General features: G+C 44.1%; 1 long non-coding RNA gene across 1 annotated transcript; it reads left to right on the top strand.

Annotated features, from left to right (window-relative positions):
- The first annotated feature begins 308 nt into the window (after positions 1-308).
- LOC130305856 (uncharacterized) lies at positions 309-12,608 on the top strand. The gene is made up of 3 exons (XR_008855282.1): positions 309-622; positions 11,229-11,303; positions 11,405-12,608. It is a non-coding gene; the product is annotated as an uncharacterized LOC130305856 (long non-coding RNA).
- The last annotated feature ends 452 nt before the right edge of the window (positions 12,609-13,060 follow it).

The raw sequence follows: 13,060 nt of genomic DNA, 5'->3' as shown, positions 1-13,060 counted from the left end.
CACACACACACACTCACAGACAGAGAGACACACACAGGGGCGGACATATCGCCTGTGCAGCCGGTTCAGCTGCACAGGGGCCCAGCGTGGGAGGGGGCCGCTGCCCTCTCCAGGTCCGGCCCCAGAGGCGAGCATTAGACCACCGCATACTCCCCGACCACAGCAAGTTTGACAGCACCCAGATGGACGCTGCGTTCAACCACCCCTGCAGCCAGTGGCGTCTCTAGGGGGGGCACGGGGGGGCACGGCCCCCCCTACATCATGATTGCCCCCCCTTTTGCCCCCCCCCCTAGCAGCAGTATGTCACTAGCAGCTCTCATGGCCATCAGGGGGGTACAGCTAGTTCACCAGTAAGGGGCCCGAGCCCCCGCTGCACCCCCGCCCCCCGGAGCCATCTACTCCGCATCCTTTTTTTAAATAAATCTTCAGCCTGCAGCCCTGTCACCACGCAGGGGCTGCGCTATGCAGACTGGGAAGAGCAGACAGGAAGCTCCTCCCCCTCTCTCACTCCCCTGTATACTGGACCTTGTGGAGCAGGCCCGCTGTGTGTATACAGGCCCGGACACCACCAGTATGGAAGACTTACCTGCCCAGTGCCCACTGCTCATGCTGCCCTTTTAAAGTAAGTAACTTGCTTGGGGGAGAGGGGGAAAGTTGTAGGAGACAGTGGGAGATAGTTCAGTGTTTCCCAACCAGAGGGCCTCCAGCTGTTACAAAACTACAACTCCCAGCATTCCTTTGGCTTTATGAGCATACTGGGAGTTGTAGTTTTGCAACAGCTGGAGGCCCCCAGGTTGGGAAACTCTGATCTATCTATCTATCTATCTATCAATCATCTATCTATCTATCTCTCATCTATCTATTATCTATCTATCTATCTCATATCTATCTCCTATCTATCTCATATCTATCTATCTATATCATATCTATCTATCTCATATCTATATATCTATCCATCTATCTATGTATCTATCTTTCTATTTATCTATCTATCTCTCATATCTATCTCAGATAGATGAGAGATAGATGAAAGATAGACAGATATGAGAGATAGATGATAGATAGATAGATAGATAGAAAGATAGATAAATAGATGACAGATAGATGATAGATATGATATAGATAGATAGGATATAGAAAGATAGATAGATAGATAGATAAAGAACAATACGATGCAGCACGCCACAAGTTTGCAGAAAATGGTGGTTTATTCCATCATGTGCATAGTCTATGCACATGATGGAATAAACCACCATTTTCTGCAAACTTGTGGCGTGCTGCATCATATTGTTCTTTGTCCCGACTGAGGAACCAGTGGACCCAGGTTCCAAGTATGCGGGCACCCCGACTTCTATCTAATTTCTGGATTTTGGTTGTGCCGTTTTTATTTGTTTTAGATAGATAGTATCTATCTATCTATCATCTATTTATCTATCTTTCTATCTATATATCCATCTATTTATGTATCTATCTATCTCTCATATCTATTTATCTTTCATCTATCTATCTCTCATCTATCTGAGATAGATATGAGATAGATAGATAAATAGAAAAATAGATACATAAATAGATAGATGGATATAGATAGATGGATGAATAGATAGATAGATAGGAGATAGATGGATAGATAAATAGATAGATAGATGATTGATAGATAGAACAGTGTTTCCCAACCAGGGGGCCTCCAGCTGTTGCAAAACTACAACTCCCAGTATGCTCATAAAGCCAAAGACATGCTGGGAGTTGTCGTTTTGGAATAGCTAGAAGCCCCCTGGCTGGGATACACTGATCTATCTATCTATCTATCTATCTATCTATCTATCTCATATCTATCTATCTCTCATATCTATTATCTATCTATCAATCACATGTCTATCATCTATCTATCTATCTATCTCATATCTATCTATCTATCTATCTATCTATCTATCATCTATCTCATATCTATTATCTATCTATCTATCTCATATCTATTATCTATCTCATATCTATCTATCATCTATCTATCTCATATCTATTATCTATCTATCTATCTATCTATCATCTATCTATCTATCTATCTATCTATCACATGTCTATCATCTATCTATCTATCTCATATCTATCTATCATCTATCTATCATCTATCTATCTTGTATCTATTATCTATCTATCTATCTATCTATCTATATATCATCTATCTCATATCTATTATCTATCTATCTCATATCTATTATCTATCTCATATCTATCTATCATCTATCTATCTCATATCTATTATCTATCTATCTATCTATCATCTATCTATCTATCTATCTATCACATGTCTATCATCTATCTATCTATCTCATATCTATCTATCATCTATCTATCTTATATCTATTATCTATCTATCTATCTATCTATCTATATATCATCTATCTCATATCTATTATCTATCTATCTCATATCTATTATCTATCTCATATCTATCTATCATCTATCTCATATCTATTATCTATCTATCTATCTATCTATCTATCTATCTATCTATCATCTATCTATCTATCTATCTATCTATCTATCTATCTATCTATCTATCACATGTCTATCATCTATCTATCTCATATCTATCTATCATCTATCTATCTTATATTTATTATCTATCTATCTATCTATCTATATATCATCTATCTATCTATCTATCTACAAAACTAAAGATCCAGCGGCACTCCCAGATAAGGTGCAAAAACAAAGTGTTTTATTCCCCCATGTATGTGTGACGTTTCGATAGCATCCCGCCATCTTTATCATACGTACAGTTGTACATTCTGCAGTCTCTGTGACATCACTGTGCTTCATAATAAACTGTGACATCACTGTGCTTCATAATAAACTGTGACATCATTGTGCTTCATAATAAACTGACATCACTGTGCTTCATGCTGTAATTTGATGTCACTGTGTATAACAACCCTGTAGTGACATCACAGTTTATTATTCTTGAATGCTGACTTCACTGTGTATATTTTCCCGGTACAATGACATCACTGTATAGTTACCCTCTACTGTGACAACACTGCGTTTATTAACCTTGTAGTGGCAAAACTGTTTATTGTCCCTGTACAGAGACATTACTGTTTATATTAACTCTGAACTGTGATGTCATTGTGCATATTTACCCTGTATTGTCACTCGCAGTGCAAGGTAAATATGTACAGTGACATTAGGGTATACAGGCTTAATATATACAGTGATGTCACAGTGCAGTGTAAGTATCAACAGTGATGTTGCAGTATAGAGATAACACACAGTGATGTTATAGTTTAGAGATAATATAGACAGTGATGTCACAGTACAGGGATAATATACACAGTGATGTCACAGTACAGGGATAATATACACAGTGATGTCACAGTACAGGGATAATACACAGTGATGTCACAGTACAGGGATAATACACAGTGATGTGACAGTACAGGGATAATACACAGTGATGTCACAGTACAGGGATAATACACAGTGATGTCACAATACAGAGATAATACACAGTGATGTCACAGTACAGGGATAATACACACAGTGATGTCACAGTACAGGGATAATACACACAGTGATGTCACAGTACAGGGATAATACACACAGTGATGTCACAGTACATGTATAATACACAGTGATGTCACAGTACAGGGATAATACACACAGTGATGTCACAGTACAGGGATAATACACACAGTGATGTCACAGTACAGAGATAATACACACAGTGATGTCACAGTACAGAGATAATACACACAGTGATTTCACAGTACAGGGATAATACACAGTGATGTCACAGTACAGAGATAATACACACAGTGATTTCACAGTACAGGGATAATACACAGTGATGTCACAGTACAGAGATAATACACACAGTGATGTCACAGTACAGGGAGGGATAATATACACAGTGATGTGATAGTACAGGGATAACACAATGACGTCACAGTACAGAGATAATACACAGTGATGTCACAGTACAGGGATAATACACAGTGACATTACAGTACAGAGATAATACACACAGTGATGTCACAGTGCAGGAATAATACACAGTGACGTCACAGTACAGGAATAATACACAGTGATGTCACAGTACAGGGATAATACACAGTGATGTCACAGTACAGGGATAATATACACAGTGATGTCATAGTACAGGGATAATATACACACAGTGATGTCACAGTACAGGGAGGGATAATATACACAGTGATGTCATAGTACAGGGATAATACACAGTGACGTCACAGTACAGAGATAATACACAGTGATGTCACAGTACAGGGATAATACACAGTGATGTCACAGTACAGGGATAATACACAGTGATGTCACAGTACAGAGATAATACACACAGTGATGTCACAGTGCAGGAATAATACACAGTGATGTCACAGTACAGGAATAATACACAGTGATGTCACAGTACAGGGATACTATACACAGTGATGTCACAGTATAGGAATAATATACACACAGTGATGTCACAGTACAGGGATAATATACAAACAGTGATGTCACAGTACAGGGATAATACACAGTGATGTCACAGTACAGGGATAATACACAGTGATGTCACAGTACAGGGATAATACACAGTGATGTCACAGTACAGGGATAATACACAGTGATGTCACAGTACAGAGATAATACACAGTGATGTCACAGTACAGAGATAATACACAGTGATGTCACAGTACAGGGATAATACACACAGTGATGTCACAGTACAGGGACAATACACAGTGATGTCACAGTACAGTGATAATACACAGTGATGTCACAGTACAGGGATAATACACAGTGATGTCACAGTACAGAGATAATACACAGTGATGTCACAGTACAGGGATAATACACACAGTGATGTCACAGTACAGGGATAAAACACAGTGATGTCACAGTACAGGGACAATACACAGTGATGTCACAGTACAGAGATAATACACAAAGTGATGGCACAGTACAGAGATAATACACAGTGACGTCACAGTACAGGGATAATACACAGTGATGGCACAGTACAGAGATAATACACAGTGATGTCACAGTACAGGGATAATACACAGTGATGTCACAGTATAACCATCTCACAGCTGGACCACCATGTAATTTCAGCAGAAAATAAAGCAGGGCCTCATGTTCAAGTTTCGCCGAAGGCCTCACAAAGTCTAGAGCCGCCTCTGGTTGGCCCTACCATGGGACCCGGTGGGACCATAAGTCCCAAGTGGCACTTTTCAGGGGTGGCATTTTGCTGCCCCCCTTTTTTTGTGCCTAGTAGGTTCATGGTAGGGTTGGCGCCGCCGCTGCTCACTGTTCTAAAGCAGCTGCGGGGTATAATAGCACAGCGGGCACTTTAGACAGTGAGTCTGCCTCCGGCCGACCGGGGTCTGACGAGGGACGTCGCACAAGTGACGTACTTCTGCAGACCTGCTCAGGAGGACGTCAGTGATGTCACTCGTCAGGCCGCCGCCGGAGAGGAGAAGCGCTGTGCAGGGCAGTTAAGTGTGTCTGTGTGTGTGTCTGTGTCTCTGTGTGTTTGCGTGGGGGCTATGGCTACCTAATGTGGGGAAACTATGTTACCTAATGTGTGGAATCTGTGCTACCTAATGTGGGGAATCTGTGCTACCCAATGTGGGGAAACTATGGTACCTAATGTGGGGAATCTGTGCTACCTAATGTGGGGAATCTGTGCTACCTAATGTGGGGAAACTGCTACCTAATGTGGGGAAACTATGTTACCTAATGTGGGGAATCTTTGCTACCTAATGTGGGGAAACTATGCTACCTAATGTGGGGAAACTATGCTACCTAATGTGGGGAAACTATGCTACCTAATGTGGGGAAACTATGCTACCTAATGTGGGGAAACTATGTTACCCAATGTGGGGAATCTGTGCTACCTAATGTGGGGAAACTATGCTACCTAATGTGGGGAATCTATGCTACCTAATGTGGGGAATCTATGCTACCTAATGTGGGGAAACTATGCTACCTAATGTGGGGAAACTATGCTACCTAATGTGGGGAAACTATGCTACCTAATGTGGGGAAACTATGCTACCTAATGTGGGGAAACTATGTTACCCAATGTGGGGAATCTGTGCTACCTAATGTGGGGAAACTATGCTACCTAATGTGGGGAATCTATGCTACCTAATGTGGGGAATCTATGCTACCTAACGTGGGAAAGCTATGCTACCTAATGTGGGGGGCTTGAATGAGCTGCGGCATATGGGAGCCCTTAATAAATAATTAGATACTTATACAGGGGGGGGGTCTTCCCGAGCAAGTGACATATGGGGGTCCACCTGAGTAGGTGACACATGGAGGGGGGGGTCCTGAACAATTGATGTTTTTTTTTGGGGGGGGGGGGGGCCCAGGCACATTCTTTGCACAAGGGCCCTCTGCTGTCTGTGTCCGCCCCTGGACACACACACACACAGAAAGTCACACACAGACAGTCACACACAGTCACACACACACAGAGTCACCCACAGTCACACACACACACATAGAGTCACACAGAGTCACACACACACAGAGTCACACACACACAGACAGAGACACACAAACAGAGATAGAGTGAGACAGACACACACTCACTCACCCAACCAGCGCAGCGCTCCTTCTCTCGGGGCGCTCTGCGAGTGACGTCACGTCCTCCTGCACGGCCCTGCAGAGGCACGTCGGGCCGGCGCAACAGAAGGCATGGGGGCGCAGGCCGGTTCACTGTGCAGGTGACGGGGGGGGGGGATGGTCCTACTAGTAGGGAGACAGCGCAAGTGAGGACGGGGGGGGGGTGCTAGTACAGAGACAGCGCAAGTGAGGACGGGGGGGGGGGGGGGAGTGCTGCTAGTTCGGAGACAGCGCAACTGAGGATCGGGGGCGTACCTAGTGTCACCCCATCAGGATGGTGTCACCCGGTGCGGGCTGCACCCCCCGCACACCGGTCGCAACGCCACTGCCCCCTACTCACTTAGACGCCAGGATGGGCTGAGGGCCCTTTACAATCAGCACAGGGGCTGCTACTATTTACCCAGGGCATTACTTACCTGGTGGAGCTACCTATTGGAGGCGTGACCTACCTGGAGGAACTACCCACTGATGGTACTTCCTATTAGGACATAACCTACCTGGGGGCACTACCTACTGATGGCACTTCCTACTTAGACATTACCTACCTGAGGGGGGGCACTATTTCCTGGGAGTATTATTTTCTCAGGGGCATTACCTACCGGGAGGAATAACTTACTACCTACTGGGGGCATTGTCTATTACATACCTGCAGGGGGCATTAAGTACAACTTATCTAGCTGAATGACCTACTGCCTACCTACTGGGACATAACCTATCTGGGAGCATTACTGAGGGAATTACCTACAAGGAGCAATATCAACCTACTGGTGGGGTTCTACTTTAACCCCTTAAGTACACATGACGTACTGGAACGTCATGTGTCCGTTATAGAACGTCATGTGTCCGTTATAGATCGAGGCGTGGCCCGGCCTCTAACAACGGCCGGGACCCGTGGCTACGCCCTGCATCCCGAGTCCTTAAGGACCGAGGGCGTATCCATACGCCCGTGGGAATTCCGTCCCCCACCGCTAGCCGGTTGGGGACCGGAGCCGGATGCCTGCTGAAATCGTTCAGCAGGCATCCCGGCATATCGCCCAGGGGGGTCATTATGCCCCCCCATGTCGGCGATTGCCGCAGATCGCTGGACAATTCAGTCCAGCGATCTGCGGCGATTCCGGGTCAATCGGGTCTCCAGCCAGAGCCTGCAGGGGTGAGGTGGCACTGGTGCCACCTCACGATCGCCCTGATTCGTCGGCCGGATTACCGGCCGACCAATCAGGGCGCCTGCTGCGGGTGTCACTCCCGCACCCGCTCCGCCCCTCTGGAGGACGTGAGCGGGTGCGGGACGTGCACCCCGGGTGCTGGGGACCCCGATCACCGGCGTTAATGTTGGGATCGGGGCCCCAGGAGCAGCGGCGGCGGCGGGACTGACCTGCAGTGTCTGGATCGTTGGAGGTGAGTGACAGCCTCCTGCTGTTGCTTAGCAACAGCTCCCAGCATGCAAAAAGGGCATGCTGGGAGCTGTAGTTATGCAACAGCAGGAGGCAGACCACCACAACTCCCAGCATTCCCTTATGGGCATGCTGGGACTTATGGTTTTGCAACAGCTGGAGGCACATTCTTTCTATGGAAAAGTGTACCTTCAGCTGTTGTATAACTACAACTCCCAGCTTGCACAAACAGCTAAAGTGCATGCTGGGAGTTGTAGTGGTGCATCTGCTGGTTGCATAACTACAACTCCCAGCATGCCCGTTGGCTGTCGGTGACTGCTGAGAGTTGTAGTTTTGCAACAGCTGAAGGCACACTGGTTGTGAAACTCAGAGTTTTTTTTTACCTAACTCAGTGTTTCACGACCGGTGTGCCTCCAGCTGTTGCAAACTACAACTCTCAGCAGTCACCGTACACCATGCACCGTACATGCTGGGAGTTGTAGTTTTGCAACAGCTGGAGGCACACTGGTTGTGAAACACTGAGTTAGGTCACAAACTCAGTGATACATAACCAGTGTGCCTACAGTTGTTGCAAAACTGCAACTCTCAGCAGTCACCGACAGCCAACGGGCATGCTGGGAGTTGTAGTTATGCAACAGCTGGATGTCCCCCCCAATGTGAACGTACAGGGTACACTCACATGGGCGGAGGATTACAGTAAGTATCTGGCTGCAAATTTGAGCTGCCGCAAACTTTCTGCTGCAGCTCAAATTGCCAGCGAGAAACTACTGTGAACCCCCGCCCGTGCGACTGTACCCTAAAAACACTACACTAACACAAAAAATTAAATAAAAAGTAAAAAACACTACATATACATATACCCCTACACAGCCCCCCTCCCCTCCCCAATAAAAATGAAAAACGTTTGGTACGCCACTGTTTCCAGAACGGAGCCTCCCGCTGTTGCAAAACAACTCCCAGTATTGTCGGACAGCCGTTGACTGTCCAGGCATGCTGGGAGTTTTGCAACAGCTGGAGGCCCCCTGTTTGGGAATCACTGGCGTAGAATACCCCTATGTCCACCCCTATGCAAGTCCCTAATTTAGGCCTCAAATGCGCATGGCGCTCTCACTTTGGAGCCCTGTCGTATTTCAAGGCAACAGTTTAGGGTCACATATGGGGTATCGCCGTACTCGGGAGAAATTGTGTTACAAATTTTGGGGGGTATTTTCTGCTTTTACACTTTTTAAAAATGAAAAATTTTTGGGAAAACAAGCATTTTAGGTAAAAAAAAAATTTTTTTTTTACATATGCAAAAGTCGTGAAACACCTGTGGGGTATAAAGGTTCACTTAACCCCTTGTTACGTTCCCCGAGGGGTCTAGTTTCCAAAATGGTATGCCATGTGGGGTTTTTTCTGCTGTCCTGGCACCATAGGGGCTTCCTAAATGCGGCATGCCCCCAGAGCAAAATTTGCTTTCAAAAAGCCAAATGTGACTCCTTCTCTTCCGAGACCTGTAGTGCGCCAGCAGAGCACTTTTCACCCCCATATGGGGTGTTTTCTGAATCGGGAGAAATTGGGCTTCAAATTTTTAGGGGTATTTTCTGCTATTACCCTTTTTAAAAATAAAACATTTTTGGGGAAACAAGCATTTTAGGTAAAATTATTATTATTTTTTTTTACATTTGCAAAAGTCGTGAAACACCTGTGGGGTATTAAGGTTCACTTTATCCCATGTTACATTCCCCGAGGGGTCTAGTTTCCAAAATGGTATGCCATGTGGTTTTTTTTTTGCTGTTCTGGCACCATAAGGGCTTCCTAAAGGTAACATGCCCCCCAAAAACCATTTCAGAAAAACGTACTCTCCAAAATCCCCTTGTCGCTCCTTCCCTTCTGAGCCCTCTACTGGGCCCGCCGAACACTTTACATAGACATATGAGGTATGTGCTTACTCGAGAGAAATTGGGCTACAAATACAAGTAAACATTTTGTCCTTTTACCCCTTGTAAAAATTCAAAAATTGGGTCTACAAGAACATGTAAGTGTAAAAAATGAAGATTGTGAATTTTCTCCTTCACTTTGCTGCTATTCGTGTGAACCACCTTAAGGGTTAAAACGCTGACTGAATGTCATTTTGAATACTTTGGGGGGGTCTAGTTTTTATAATGGGGTCATTTATGGGGTATTTCTAATATGAAGACCCTTCAAATCCACTTCAAACCTGAACTGGTCCCTGAAAAATACTGAGTTTGAAAATTTTGTGAAAAATCGGAAAATTGCTGCTGACCGTTGAAGCCCTCTGGTGTCTTCCAAAAGTAAAAACACGTCAATTTTATGATGCAAACATAAAGTAGACATATTGTATATGTGAACCAAAAAAAATTTATTCGTAATATCCATTTTCCTTACAAGCAGAGAGCTTCAAAGTTAGAAAAATGCAAAATTTTAAAATTTTTCATCAAATTTACGGATTTTTCACCAAGAAAGGATGCAAGTATCGACAAAAATTTACCACTATGTTAAAGTAGAATATGTCACGAAAAAACAATCTCGGAATCAGAATGATAACTAAAAGCATCCCAGAGTTATTAATGTTTAAAGTGACAGTGGTCAGATGTGCAAAAAACGCTCCGGTCCTTAAGGCCAAAATGGGCTCCGTCCTGAAGGGGTTAAAAGTTTGAATCACCCCCCTATTCCCATCAAAAAAAAAACACAGTGTAAATAAAAATAAACATATATGGTATCGCCACGTGCGGAAATGTCCGAATTATAAAAATATATTGTTAATTAAACCGCACGGTCAATGGTGTACGCGCAAAAAAATTCCAAAGTCCAAAATAGTGCATTTTTGGTCACTTTTTATATCATGAAAAAATGAATAAAAAGCGATCAATAAGGCCTATCAATGCAAAAATGGTACCGATAAAAACTTCAGATCACGGCGCAAAAAAATGAGCCCTCATACCGCCCCATACGGGAAAAAATAAAATAGTTATAGGGGTCAGAAAATGACAATTTTAAACATGTCGGGTTTGCAATAGTAAATGAGGGCCAATGTGTAAATAAAGAGAGGTGTATAACTACTATATAGCCTGATCCCAAAGAATACAACTGTCATCAATATTTAAGGGGTACGGACTATTTACCAAGCGAATAACCTGCAAGTCCCATTCTTGTGCTTTTATACTTAACCCTTTAATTTATTTATTTATCCAGGATATCACGCTCTCTTCTTTACCACACACTGCCACCTGGCATCAGGGACAGTTACACATCTATGCATACATAGAGGTAAGTACAACGCTGTGTAAGTGCATTACATTGTAGATCTACTTGTAGGTATACCCGGGCACTACAGCTCATTATACACGTATTCATTTTATTTTATCTAGACCATCGACACATTGAGGATTATTACCACTATCTGCAGATTACATCAACATTCAACAATAAAAGTATCTCTATTGTTTAACCCTTTCAGCGCTGGGATATGTTTATTTAAATATATATATTTTTATACACACACTCTACTGTAGAGACCCTGCTCAGGTTTCAGTTTGCGGCCCAATTTCCTGCCACAGGGTGTGGATTAAAGTTGCTCGTGATGCGATAGCTACACAGCACTTAGCATGACTGGAAGCCAACAATGAGTTAAGTGTATGCAGAAGAGTCCTTGCTCAGCTACTACTTTTTACTGACAAGAAAAATTCTTCTCATTGGAGCAGGAAGCAGGATTTTGGAGATAACTGGAAAATGAGTTCTGACTAGGCCTAAACTCCTCTCACATGGGACCTAGCAGAGATATGAGACAATCAGGTTCAAGTCCTCTAGCCTGTTCAGGACGTAGGGCGTATGCATACGCCCTGCATCCCGAGTCCTTTAGGACGTAGGGCGTATGGATACGCCCGTGGGAATTCCGGTCCCCACCGCTAGCCAGTTGGGGACCGGACTGGGATGCCTGCTGAAATCATTCAGCAGGCATCCCGGCACATCGCCGAGGGGGGTCCTGAGACACCCCCATGTTGGCGATCGGAAAAAATGACATGTCAATTCAGACATGCGATTTTCTCCTATTTCGGGATGATCGGGTCTCTAGTGACCCCATCACGCGGAAAATAGGGATGATCAGAGCTGTCAGTGACAGCCCCGATCATCCTGAAGGATAGGAGCGAGGTTTCAGCGCTGCAATCTCCTCCTGTCCCCTGCCATTAGTCAGAAATGAATTCTGACCAATGGCAGTGCACGACAGGGGGTTGCCATGGAAACCCCCCGCTCTGCCCACCCCTGGATGTCGGGCAGAACAGGGGGAGAAGATGGCGGCCTGTACCTGTGCAGAAGATGCCGTGCGGACTGCCGTTCATCGGTAGAGACAGCGGAGATCAGCGGCGCAGGTAGGGAAGTGACGGTGGGAGGGGGGAAAGAAAGGTGGCAGTAAAGCAATATTTACTGCTGCCCTTCTAGTGGTTGCTAAACTGCAACTCCCAGCATGCCCAGACAGCCAAAGGCTGTCTCGGCAAGCTGGGAGTTGTAGTTTTGCAACATCTGGAGGGTCACAGTTTGGAGACCACTTTTAAAGTGTTGCCCAAACGGTAGCCCTCCAGATGTTGCCAAACTACAACTCTCAGCATGCCTACACTGCCCAGGCATGCTGGGAGTTGTAGTTCTGTAACATATGTCCCTTCAGATTTTGCAATTTTCATGAAAATTTAGAAAATTGCTGCTATAGTTTGAAGTCCTCTAATTTTTTCAAAAAGTACAAATATGTCCATTTTATGATGCCAACATAAAGTAGACATATTGTATTTGTGAATCAATATAAAATGTATTTGGAATATCAATTTTCCTTATAAGCAGAGAGCTTCAAAGTTAGAAAAATGCTAAATTTTCAAAATTTTCATGACATTTTGGGATTTTTCACCAAGAAAGGATGCAAGTAACAACTTAAAGTTACCACTACCATAAAGTAGAATATGTCACGAAAAAACAATCTCAGAATCAGAATAATCGGTAAAAGCATCTCAGAGTTATTAATGCTTAAAGTGACGGTG

The sequence above is a fragment of the Hyla sarda genome, unplaced genomic scaffold (assembly GCF_029499605.1).
Source record: "Hyla sarda isolate aHylSar1 unplaced genomic scaffold, aHylSar1.hap1 scaffold_1337, whole genome shotgun sequence".
NCBI classification, from domain to species: domain Eukaryota; kingdom Metazoa; phylum Chordata; class Amphibia; order Anura; family Hylidae; genus Hyla; species Hyla sarda.
Note: the sequence above shows the minus strand (reverse complement) of the source record. Positions and strands in the feature narration are given on the sequence as shown.